Source organism: Dermacentor silvarum, chromosome 4 (assembly GCF_013339745.2).
Source record: "Dermacentor silvarum isolate Dsil-2018 chromosome 4, BIME_Dsil_1.4, whole genome shotgun sequence".
Taxonomy (NCBI): Eukaryota; Metazoa; Arthropoda; class Arachnida; order Ixodida; family Ixodidae; genus Dermacentor; species Dermacentor silvarum.
In genome coordinates, this window is record NC_051157.2 from 150,534,481 (window position 1) to 150,548,121 (window position 13,641).

Genomic DNA, 13,641 nt, shown 5'->3' on the forward strand with positions numbered 1-13,641 from the left:
CCTTCATCTCAACCACTTGAACGTCATTAAAATCAGGCAATAAAATTAATGACTTTTAGCTCATTCCGTTGCCATTCTTTACCTATCTATCAACATCTTCGCATTTTACCCATTCAACAGCTGTTCTACCACAAGTTGTCACTCGTTACATTTCGTCTCTTTCATCGTGAAATATCATTAGACAGCCTTCCTTTTGATAACCTCATGAACAAAAATAATACTAGGTTTTCAGAACGCAATAACTTTCTGTTACCTAAAATCAGATCCAACTATGAAAATCTTTCACTTCGCTTCCATGGTATATTCACTTTGGAATCCTATCCCTGCTGATATTAAGTCATCTCTTCCATTGCAGTTTTTTAAACACAATATGAAAAGAATACTGGTAGTAGAACCATCTTTTCACTTGCCATGAATATATTTTCGTAATTATTACATTTTCTTTACATTACTTTTATTGCTTTATCGTTAAGCTTCATATTTCTATAGAACAATTTTCTATTTTTCTTTGTTAGTAATATGTAGACAGACAGACAGACAGACAGACAGACAGACAGACAGACAGACAGACAGACAGACAGACAGACAGACAGACAGACAGACAGACAGACAGACAGACAGACAGACAGACAGACAGACAGACAGACAGACAGACAGACAGACAGACAGACAGACAGACAGACAGACAGACAGACAGACAGACAGACAGACAGACAGACAGACAGACAGACAGACAGACAGACAGACAGACAGACAGACAGACAGACAGACAGACAGACAGACAGACAGACAGACAGACAGACAGACAGACAGACAGACAGACAGACAGACAGACAGACAGACAGACAGACAGACAGACAGACAGACAGACAGACAGACAGACAGACAGACAGACAGACAGACAGACAGACAGACAGACAGACAGACAGACAGACAGACAGACAGACAGACAGACAGACAGACAGACAGACAGACAGACAGACAGACAGACAGACAGACAGACAGACAGACAGACAGACAGACAGACAGACAGACAGACAGACAGACAGACAGACAGACAGACAGACAGACAGACAGACAGACAGACAGACAGACAGACAGACAGACAGACAGACAGACAGACAGACAGACAGACAGACAGACAGACAGACAGACAGACAGACAGACAGACAGACAGACAGACAGACAGACAGACAGACAGACAGACAGACAGACAGACAGACAGACAGACAGACAGACAGACAGACAGACAGACAGACAGACAGACAGACAGACAGACAGACAGACAGACAGACAGACAGCGAAGTTTATTTGATCCTGAGGTGCTACTGTCCGGACGCCCTAACGGGAGGCCGTTGTAACCGCTGGCCGCGCCCACGTAGAGGACCGAACGCCGTGACGCTCCGCCCTTTCCTGGGCCCTCTGGATAACCTGGACTTGCTTTCGGAGTACCGTGCTTCTGATGGCCTCCTCCCATTCGGCTTCGCTGGAGAGTAGGTCGTTAGGTAACGCGGGACATCGCCAGAGCATGTGAGCCATAGAGCAAAAGGGTTCATTACAGTCGGGACAACCAGGGTCCACGTCTGAATATATCCTACTAAGGAAGCCCCGCGACAGGAAAGATCCCGTCTGCAACATTCTAAGAGTAGCTGACTGACCTCTGCTGAGCTTCGGGTGAGGAAGAGGAAAAGTTCTCCTGCCAAGTTGGTAATGTTTAGTAATTTCATTAAATGTGAGAAGTGGATCGTTCTGCTGAGTCCCTTCCTGCCCCTCCGGAGCCTCCAGACCGTCGCGGCGCGTGAGTTTTCGCGCACGGTCGTGGGCCACCTCGTTGAGGTTTGGGCAGCCCTCGAGAACGTTCGTCCCCATGTGTGCGGGGAACCACGTAATATAATGAGAAGTGGGGCAAACCCTCTTCTCTAGAATAGAGGCCGCCTCTCGTGCGAGGTTACCCGATTCGAATGCTCTGATTGCGTCTCTCGAGTCGGTGTAAATGTAGAAATGCTCTGGGTCACACAGGGCCAGCGCAACTGCGATTTGCTCTCCTATACCCGGGGTGGCCGCCCTTACTGAGGCGGATGAGCGAAGCACTCCCCCCGCCCGTCGATAACCGACAACGCGAACATTCTCCTGTTGCCGTATTGCGCCGCATCGACAAAGAGCGAAGAGTCTATGTCATCCCTAACTCTCTTCAATATGGCTCGTGCACGGGCTTTACGTCTACCCTGGTTTTGATATGGATGTACATTTCGCGAGAAGGGCCCCACCATGTGGGGTCTCTCTAATTTCCCGTGTCAGTGTTATCCGCCGTTCCTTCATTATCCTAGGAGCCATGCCAACCTCGTCAAAGATCCGTGGCTAAACGGTAGCGTCGCCCCTTGGTGCGGTCCCGTGAATTACCAGCGCCGCCCGAACACAACGAGGTCCGGCGTCGATTGCGACGCGCCAAACTGGCGCCCTTTCGAGACAGCCACCGCCCTCCCTGATTCCGCGAACTGGCCGCTATGGAGAGGCGAATCTTGAAAGGGGCCAGTGTCTGGCAATCCCGGGGGAACGACATCAACGTTCGGTTCCCAAGGTGTCAACCGCTGCCTGTGTTCGGGGGCGACCCAACAAGATTGGAGGCGGAGCCCGGCGGGAAACGACGACACATCACGTGCGGGATATGGCCACCTGATCCAAGATGCTGATTGGCTAAAGGAACTACAGTGTATTCCCTCGTCGAGTGAAAGAGGGAAACGAAAGGGATAAAACAGGGGACTTGAGTGTTGTGAGAGACGCTTCACCATGTAGAGGCTTGAGGCTTGACCATGTAGAGCACGCTTGACGATGTAGAGCACGCTCGACCATGGAGAACGCTCGGACCAGCCTTGGTCGATGACAGCCTGACCACCTGTGCAGTGACCTGCGCCTCTATGACAACACCGTGACAGTTTTTTCCATATGCAGACATGATTGATTCGCTGTAAATTACCAACCCAAACGGAAGCGCCCAGGAATGAAATTGTGATAGTAGCACCGGTTTCATAAATTGTGTCAGCGCGAAGCGACGAGAACTAAGGGTGGGTAAGTGGGGGCGGGGGGTTTGAACCCCCCCCCCCCCCTGGCTACGCCCCTGGCCTTGGAGTTTGCCATAAAAGGGGCTGCGCCTAGTCGTGTCAACTTTTGCTAGATATCGAGCGGCTAGCCTCCAACGCATTCGGCGTCGGCAAGCCACAGTGTTCTTGGCACTGCGCCAACCTTGGTTAGCCTGCCTGCGTTTGTGGCATGCCAGGAACGCAGTCGCTTGTAGGCGCCGACGCGTCCAGTGCTAGTCACGCGAAATGTCGCGGAAGGGAAGGTACCTAATGGGAAGATCGTTTGTGGTTGGCCCCGTCTGCCCTCCCCCCAACTCCAGAAATAGTTGGCGCGCCACTGCGGCGCCCGCAGTTGTGTGTGCAGAGACAATAGCTTTCTGTCGTGCTTAACCTGTTGGAGGACCAGCCTCTACCGGGAGAAAGGATTTTACGAGATTGACGGGACTTAACGTCGCATCAGAAGCCCGTGCAAATGCACTTCTTGAGATCGACCGGCCTGCACGTGTGAACGCTTGTAATCCGTCCTTTTTCATGGCCCGACGGCTCATGTGCCCTGCCCTGACGGATTAGTCGCGAAACGTTTTTAAAGGGTCGCGCGCGCGGCCGTGTGGCCCCATCTCGGGGAAATGTCCCCCGAAAAAAAAAAAAAAGGCGCTCGGACGCACGCTACTGCCCACTCGTGCCGTGTACCGCGTTGAAACTCCACTGGTAGCTCGACATCAGTGCGGTACTGAATACGTGCGTAGCGTAAGACTGGCCTTGGTACTGCGACAGGCTTTCTTGTCGACGGCAGCGATAAAATCACTGTGCCTATACCATCGTTCGACCGAAACCCGCGCGATAGGTTGTCGAACCCATAACACGATAGCCGCAACGCCTTCGTTGGTATATATAAATAATCGCGCTCAAAGTGAGTCATAACATGCCTACGAAGCTGAAAGTTTGAAATGCGAAAGGCTTCGACCCTCCCAAGCCGTGCACATGAAGTTTGAGCCAATGTTGATCCTGTTCAGCGAAGGTTAGGCCTGGCGCCGTCGAGTTCGTGCACCCGCTACCGGCGGACCTGTACTGAAAAGTAAGCAAGTTAGTTCGAAGGAAACTGCTTTTATAGTTCAGTTCTGGTTTTAGCGATTTGAAATAAACTACTCTTCGCTTCACACGGCGCGTACACAATAAGCTGCAAGCGGCGGCACAGCGCTGTGCCCAACGACTGTGCCAACATCTGTACGTCACCGTTCCCGTAGGCTGCCGGATCGTATTCGCAACGTAGATGGGTCGTTTTGTACGTGTTAGTATGCTCACGCATTTCTTAATTCTTGAGATGTACTGTTTATCTCTGCGTCAAACGCGAAACAAGAGACGGTACATTCGGTACAGCAGCATAAACAGCCGCCTCGCTCAGTTATATACCAACAGTGTCAGCGATGCCATCCGCGTTTTTGCGGGAGAACAACACGGCCTTTAAATGAGCGCTTATGTGAGCACATTTTCTCTAATAATGCTTTATGAGACGTGCGAACTAAGTATGATGAAGTTAAAGAAAAGCGAGAATCAGTAATAAATTAACAGCCCGATATTTGTAACTGGATAACAATCGCCGTTGAGTAGCTCAGGCGCTCATACTGACTCGTCTCACGGTGGAATAACGCGGCCCATACGAGCAGGTATGTGTGTTTAGTTCGACGTTTCGACCTTTTTTTTTTTTCATATCAGCGATGCACGTTTTTCCCAATTTTTGACGCTAACAACGAGCTGTGGCTGTAGATGTTGATATAAACAAGCGCACCGCTTTGCTAAATCCGACGCGGAAGGCTGCGCGCTCGAAAACTTCTTATTTATGCAAAATGTCTAAAGAATGTGCAAAAAGAATTGAAAGAAAAGGGAGGTGCAAGTGCAGGAGTCAGCGACAACAAACTCCAAAGCAGCCGCGCCGGCAGAGGGAACTCAGCGTACCTTTATAGGCGCTATCACGCCTGCTCACCCTATATATATATATATAGTTGGTGAGTGCTACATGGCTTCCAGGAACGACATGCTGCCCCGCAGAAGCCATTAATAATTATTCGCGATCCACGAAATGCACAACCGATGCGCACTCAACAAGGGCGCAGGTTCACAAATCAACCGGCGAAACCCCCGGCACCCTTCCAAAACGTTTCCGGCGGCGTGCCGCACAGGGCAGCACAGGAAAATGAAAAAGGCGGATTGGAACATCCTTCCTGTTGCCTGTTCGTGTTCTTTAAACTTTCTGCGAAATTTTTCTTTCTCTCTTTCTTAGGCCCTTTTCCAGCCTCTATTTCCCCCTCCCTAGTGCCAGCTAGCAAACCGGAAAATCGCATTTGATTAACCTCCCTGCGTTTGCTCTCTCTCTCTACTCTATTCTATATACTGCCTTCACTCATGATGCTTGACAATTGCGTTTCTGAACGCTGCCAAAGATAGAATGCGAATGCTGTCTATATATCTATGCATTTACTATAGTGCCATTACATTTTTTACTCACCAGCTATAATGAGAATTTGTGGGCTCAAAGTTCTATAATGCCCTGCCATTTCGGCCCACAATCGGCGAGCGCAGTACAAGTGGAGATTGGGTAACATATTTCATACGCGAGACATTCTCTTTTTGAAAGAGTTCCTTCAAGCTTCCACTGAAATTCTTTAGTGGGCTGTGATTGTGAACAACGTTCCCCGAAGGATCAGCTATAGCCCGCAGAGAAACTTCACGTCTCATTATTGCATTCTTAGGAGAAACTGGTTTGATGGGCATGTGGTGAAACATCACACTGATAGTATTAGAGATGCGCGGGTGGAGAAATTGCCGGCCTTGTTCACCAGGCTAAACCCGCCCGTTGCTACAACCCACCACAAGCACCACCCCACGTGGCACTAAGGGAACCCGACGGTGCCATCGTTATGGGCTTTGTCCGTCTTACATGCGGTCTTGGTGATGGTAGGTTTGGTGAATTGAGCCAAGAATGCATATTTATGATAACGTTGTTATTAACACTATGCTGAAAATTTCCGTTGAGCCACTTTCTTATTTGATTCAAAAGCCACTGGCGCCCAAAGGTATGACCTATACCAAGCAGTGCATTAAACAATTTAAATCTGAGAATATTGAAATTTAGAAATATTGTGACGAAATGCCTGCGAGCGAAATTTGTACTCGAAATTCTGTCCGACATCTGACACACAGCCATGACTGCAAATATGCGCATGTGATATTGAAAACTGCCATGCTGGGCCCTTAGACAATATTTACCCGACACCCCTTGGTAACCATTCACAACATCGCTGATGCTGACGGAATTCTTGTTGCGGACATGCAAAATATACTCGACATTTTAGAGCAAAATTAATGGCCTTTTCACTTTTCTCCGCCAATGCAAATGCATATCACAATGAACTTGTTGCAAGATGACGCTTGTGCTCCTTCTGCTTCGCTTCTGTTTCGCTCCTTGGCAATGAACTTAATGGTGGAAATCATTGCCACATGGTACATCGCAACGTTACTGCACGAACAAGCGACTTTATTGTACGTATCTAACTAATGGTGTCAATGAGAGAGAGAGAGAGATAAATGAGATGGGAAGGGCAGGGAGGTTAACCGGATGGTAGGTATCCAGTTTGCTACCCTGCACTGGGGAAGGGGTAAGGGGAGACAGAAAGATAAAGAAAAATGCACACACATAGAAAGAGAGGGTGATCAGAAAAAAAAACCCAAACACACGCACACACACAAAGGAACTCAGGAGTGTCACAGTCGTTCAGGTCGCTTAATGTGTAATTGTCCTTGGCAGTCGATATATTCTCGGTTTCTTACAAAAAATAAGGTCATGTGGCTCCTCATCTGTTCAAAAGCGTGCGTTTTTCGTTAGCTTGAGCACGTGCATCAGCTTCTGTCGAATTTGCTCTTCACGAGAGGTCAGCACAAGACTAAAGCAACAATACTCGTACAAGTGCCTTCGCACCCAGGAAACTGTGTGATTCAGAGGCGCAAGCGGCATACGGAAATTAGTGTCGCTTGTTCTTTCCACTTTGGTTAACTGTTGAATTTAATGGATTTGCTCAACTGTAGAAATGTGCTGGCAAGATCATGCGAAGTACATTTTCAAAAGAGAAAGGGGGAGTGTTAGAAGCCAATTTCGATAAGATTGGACTGACTGGCATCAAAGACTCCAGGCCGGGGGACTTTTTTGGAAGGAGAAAAGAAAACAGGATGGGAAAGTGTACTGTTCTGCATGAAAAACATATAAGATCTATTTGATGTGCTCATCCGTCAAGGTCGTTTGAATTATACATTTGTTTTTGCGTAAGATTAGCCCAAACAGCAAGAAAATTTATTTGGACGTACGTTTACAAGGATACGGTGGCATGAACGTCACAGCTATGTAGCTTATCGCATTTGACAAGTGCCTAATAGCCCAGACGAAAGAGGAACCGTCCATCTGTTGCAAGTACAACTACGCGAAGGTCTGGAATATGCTTATCAAGATAACACATAGAGCACTCACTAAACTGAAATCCTTATCTTATTTACGCTCCGTACTGCCCTGAAACGGAGGCTTTCATGCTCGGAAAATTGCTGAATAAAGCAAGAGGAAAGACAGCTCTAGGAGTGCACCGCAGCGTTTTGTGGAGTTGATAGCTGATACATAGCCACTTGTGACGATGAACTGTTGGTGTGAAGTGACTTTATCATCTCAAGACGTCATTTGCTCTGCGAGATAGCACAGATAGGGTTACATCGCCTACCGACTTCATGTAAAAACTAAGTATTGGTCACGTGTACATGCAAGACATATGTAGCCTTGGAGATATTTAGCCATTCAGAGAAAAGGAAAAAAAAAAAACTGGTGTTATCGTCTACATCAGCTTCTTGGATGGGATGCGGTGGACCATCGGATATATTAGATGTGGAAATGAATGTTGCCTCAGCGCATTCGAATTTCGCCCAATCAGAGGACTAAAGAAGAACAAGACAAATGTAGAACGATAAAAATGAGGCCTCCTAGGCTTGTAATTACAAATGCGTATATAGATCGGTTTGCAGATGATATTGTCCTATTCAGCAGCGATGGGGACGAATTACGACAAATGATTGAGGACCTTAACCGAGAAAGCGTAAGAGTGGGGTTGAAGATTATTATGCATATTATTATGGCAAGGGAACAAAATTCAGTACCGCCAGTCAGCCTCTAGAGTCTGTAAAGGAGGACGTTCATCTATGTCAATTACTCACAGAGGACCCTGATCAGGACAAGGAAATTTACAGAAGAATAAAATTGGGTTGGAGTGCATACGGCAGGCATTACCAAATCCTGACTGGGAGTTTACCACTATCATTGAAAAGAAAAGTGTACCGGTGCTAACATATGGGGCAGAAACTTGGAGGTTAAAAAAGAAGCTGGAGAACAAGTTCAGGACCGCACAAAGAGCGATGGAACAAAAAATGTTAGACCTAACGTTAACAGACAGGAAGAGAGCGGTGTGGATCATAGAACAAATGGGGATAGCCGATATTCTAGTTGACATTAAGAGGGGAAAAGGAGCTGGGCAGGCCATGTAATGGGTAGGATGGATAACCGGTGGACCATTAGTGTTACAGAACGGATACCAAGAGAAGGGAAGCGCAGTCGAGTACGGCAGAAAACTAGGTTTTTTGATGAAGTTAGAAAATTTTCAGGCGCAAGTTCGAATCAGCTAGCGCAAGACAGGTCCTTCGTCCTGCAGTCAACATAAATATAGGCTGCTGCTGCTGCTGCTGCTGATGATGATAGAGATCACACTAAGTAGGAAAGATCGCGGAGAAGGTGACCGTACCTCACTGAGCAAGCGAGCCTTGGATAACTTCTGTAGTAACTTCTCGATAAACTTTGTGTGGCTTATACGAATGCTGTGGATGCAATTTAGCGTCGATGTTTAGTGTTGCAGTGACTAAAGCCAATTAATGAACAAAAGGACAAAATATATTCAAAAGCGCGCGTTGAGTCGGACAGTCTTAACTTGTTTGCTGCTCACTCCAAGGCGACAGCGAGAGGCTAGGCGGCAAGGTAGTTATGCAAAACTACCGATAATTGAGTGAACTATTGATAGTACAAAAACTGTTAATGTGACCAACTACATTGCTATCAATAGTGCACTATTGTTATCGATAGCACTATCAATAGTGGGCTATCGGTAATGTAAAATCACGCGCCGTACCGCATGTAAACCGTGCAACACAAACTAGGCGACGTTTCCCAGTTTGCATTCGCCTAAACTGAGCGTCAATGAAGGTGAGTTATCACAATATTTCTGGTAATGCCACTAGCCAAGGATTTCAAAATTATCGATAACACTGTCAAAGGCGAACTATCATAATCCAATCATTAGTAATACTACAAATAGTTTTTGCGACACTATCGGTAGTTTAACAATGCAATATCGTAATGCTATCAAAAATTTTCTTTTTTACATCATCGATAGTTCAAAAAAAAAAAAAACCTGTCGATACCATGGTAGTCAATTAACCGATATTGCATTACTGTACGGCAACCATTCAGCATGTCTGTTAACGTGGATGCGTCGGCTACCATGGTTGTTGATATTTCGGCGGAAACAGCGCTAACAACCCATACGAAGGTAAAGGCACAGCGCAACGTGTCGTTTTCTACGTGCCTTCACCTGGGTCTGTGTCCTGCACGCTGTTTCAGCCGTAATATAAACCCTGAGCATGTATTTCAGCAATTCTTTTAGCGGGACGGCTTTGATGCTTGTAACATGTGCCGGTGTCGTCACCTACCGAGTAGAAAGGCAAGGAGCACGATAAAACGATAATGCGGCTGCTCACACAGATGGCGACACTTGTTCGCTCAACTTGCTCAACGGCTGCATGCACTCGCTTTTTCGGTTTCGGGTTGACGTTGACGGCGGCATTTCATTAATGCTCCACGAACGAAGTGGGACCTTTATCGCTTGACACTTACTGCAAAATGCGATCACCGGGTATTATTCGAGCTCCAACGAGTCAACTGAAAGCGTAGTCGGTTATTTCGTCAGGAGAAAAAAAAATTATGGGGTTTTACGTGCCAAAACCACGATCTGATTATGAGGCACGCCGTGGGGGACTCCGGAAATTTGGACCACCTGGGGTTCTTTAACGTGCACCGAAATATAAGTACACGGGTGTTTTCGCATTTCTCCCCCATCGAAATGCAGCCGCCGTGGCCGGGATTCGATCCCGCGACCTCGTGCTCAGCAGCCCAACACCATACCCACTGAGCATCCACGGCGGGTAGAGAGAGAGAGAGAGAGAGAGAGAGCGAGAAAGAGAGAAATATAAGAAAGGAAATATTTTGTCATAATAAATCCGGAGCTTCTAGTGCTGGGTGATTCAGACTAGACGTTCATATCTTAGCTGACATGCCGAAGTGCGTGAAGCCGTCGTTTGCTACGTGATCACACACTACCTTGGCTTTCTGTCGTTGCGAAAAGCACAGCTTCGTTCTTTGAGCTTAACAGCTACGTTTATTTTTTCTATTTCTTCGAATACAACATTTATTAACTCAATTCCCAATTGACACGGTTACCCACAACAATCTCGGAAACAAAAGAAAGAGGACAAGATTGTTGAGTGCCGATGAGCTGCATAAGGTTTGACTATAGTCTTAAACAAGTCTTCTGAGCGAACTTCAGAATTCCGTAATTATGTCAAATAGCTGGGAGTAACTGGGCAATAACAACGTACGCATCATAATTTACGCGTTGTATTTGTCTTTAAGTGCCTTTTTATAGTTCATTACAATAGGGTGCAGTCCATATAGACATGCGAACAACCGGAAACATCAAAATATCGTAATAGGACAGCCCCTGATAAACAAAATAATACGTCAGAATGCTGTGCGTGGTTAAATTACATTCAAGGTAAGTCCTTGATCGGTCGTGTGATGCCAAGCCCGAGGTCGCGGGATCAAATCCCGGCCATGGCAGCCACATTTCTATGGTGGTGACATGAAAAAACGCCCGTGTCCCGTGCTTTGGGCGCACGTTAAGGATCCCCAGGTGGTCAAAATTAATCCGGAGTCTTCTACGATGGCGTGCCTCATAATCAGATCGTGGTTCTGGCAAGTAAAGCCCCAGAATTTAATAAAATAATATTTGATGTAACTTTTTGAAATAAACAGCTTCGCTAGGAGTTGAGTAAGCTATGTTTCTGCTAGGTCACAGGAGTCTGCTGCGTTTTTTATCATGTGTATAGTTTGCACTATGTATAAGAACACCGCACCTAGTCACGCTGCGCCTATGTTGCTGTCCACATCCGAACCGCGCGGGCGCAAGCATACATAAATCGCGCCACGCATGCTCACGTGATACAATTAGCCCAGGTGGTGACGGTTCTGCAAATAAAGTGAACTGTAGTCCATGAAAAAAATCCCCAGCCTGGGGAAAACAGTTGCGTGGTTGAGAAATTATACTTCTACGTGTGATCGGGTGCTGTTACGGGAACAGTTGTAGGTGGTACGGCTCTCAATACAAGATGACTAAAGTTTTCGAAGCGCGCCTGCTTTGGGAGAACGCAGAGCCTGCAAATCAATTTCGAGGAAGTGCTCGTATATGTTCCACGTCGATCACTATTTCATGCGGCATCGCCATCATTGGTTACCTTACTTTGCCTCGGGAGATGCGAAAGAAAAGTGCGTGTTCTTCCGGGGCTAGATGCTGTGGCCTCCTTCTCTCAATTCGTATTGCCTTTTCTAGAAATTTAACAGTTGACGGCATACCCCGCCGGTCATCGCTACATTGCCTTTAAATGATGAGTTGTGGCTACCTTATGTAGTTAATATGGGAAGTCATCAGCCTTGTGCAGATCTTTGGGCGCTGTTTTAGGGCATATTTTGGAACAATATTTTATGTGCATATGGAACGTACATGCTGGAACAAGGCTTAACCTAGACTCGATTAATCGATTTACCTTCGGATTGTAGAACATTCAGTGTTTCTTTCCCCAATGTGTATGCTCATGTCTGACTGCACACAGTTGCCTTGAAAGGTTTATATGCCCAGTCAAGCGGTTGATGAAACACGCATGTTCCTTTCCAGGATGTTTCGTGGAAATATAAACTTAAATAGAAATTAGTGAGGCGGTTAAATTAATGCTTTGCAACTAACGACCATGCGTGCCATTGTGTTTACATTCATCCCATGAAACGTTCAATCTTACGCAATGCACATACTTATAAAAGCATTTAAGACAAAGCATTTTCTCGGGGGCTCCTATGAAAACACATGGAAAAGGAGAAATCGTTTTCCCCGTCAACCACTGCATCAAATTTAATGAAGTTTGTTTGATTTAAAAGAAAAAAGCTAAAATCCAGTGACTGTTTGTAGCAAATTTTTCATTTAGGCCGTTAATTGTTTAATAGAAATAGTTGAAAATCAGAAACGTTCAGAGAACAAGATTATCAAATTTAGAACTCTGTAACTGAGCACTGAAACATGATATCACAATTTTGTTAATTGCATCCAACTGTACATCTAAAGCGAAGAAAGCTGATGTATGAAAGCTCCCAAGTATACCACTAATGTGGGAGTAGAACTTTTGCAAAACCCTTGTAGACAATGCAACATATTCACTTAAGAGATAAATTGATATATCAAATTTGTCCGCTATGGATGCTCCAACGGATGCAGTTTACTGAACTGCATGCGACATCTGTCCTTGGTGCAGAACTACGGATTTGTAAACTTTCTGCTTTTATTTTTTCAAACTTACCAATTTGTGTAAATTCACATGAAACAATTTATGTCTTATATCGAATTTCCGCATGAAACAGTCACTAGAATTAATTTGTTTCTCTAAAATGCTACAAATGTTATTAAATCGGTCCAGTCATTATCTCAGAAAAGCGTTTCTGCGTTTTACATGTATCTCAATAGGCGGCATCGGAGTTGCATCCGAGCTAAAGCTTACTCTTAAAGCTATTACCGTATTTACTCGCACAATGCAGGTCTTCCTTTTCTTTTTTTTTGATTAAGGGAAAGTTGATGCGGAATTGGGGGTGCATAATTACGCGGGGAATATTTTCCGAGAAAAGATTCTTGGCACTAAATATTAAGAAAACAATTGTAATATAAAGTGGCTATAAATCGTGGTTCTCAAGCCAGCCACTGCAAGACATTTATAAAGATGTTATGAGCTTACATTACGTTTTGATGTGTGTTTTTGTACAAATGTATATTTTGTACAAATGTATTCACGCCGTTGTCGTGCTGTCCCAAGGACAGCGCATGCGCGTCTCGCGTGTGTCGGGTAAGAAGAGGATCTCCAGAGACGCCAAGTACATTTGGCTGCAAAAAAGAAAAAAAAGAATAAAAACGATTTAAGAAAGCGAAGCGAAGTGAACGTTGTGTAAACTCGTGTCTGAGCAATAAACGTCAAGCTTAACGTTAGCTGATATTTCATTGGGGATGAGGAACGTCGTTGGTTTCCCGTCAGGTCTCATCCAAGGAATGTTTTTTTTAAAACCTCCGTGGTCTCATTTCGTGGACCAACGAAGTGCGATTCCTGGTGGCACCACTGG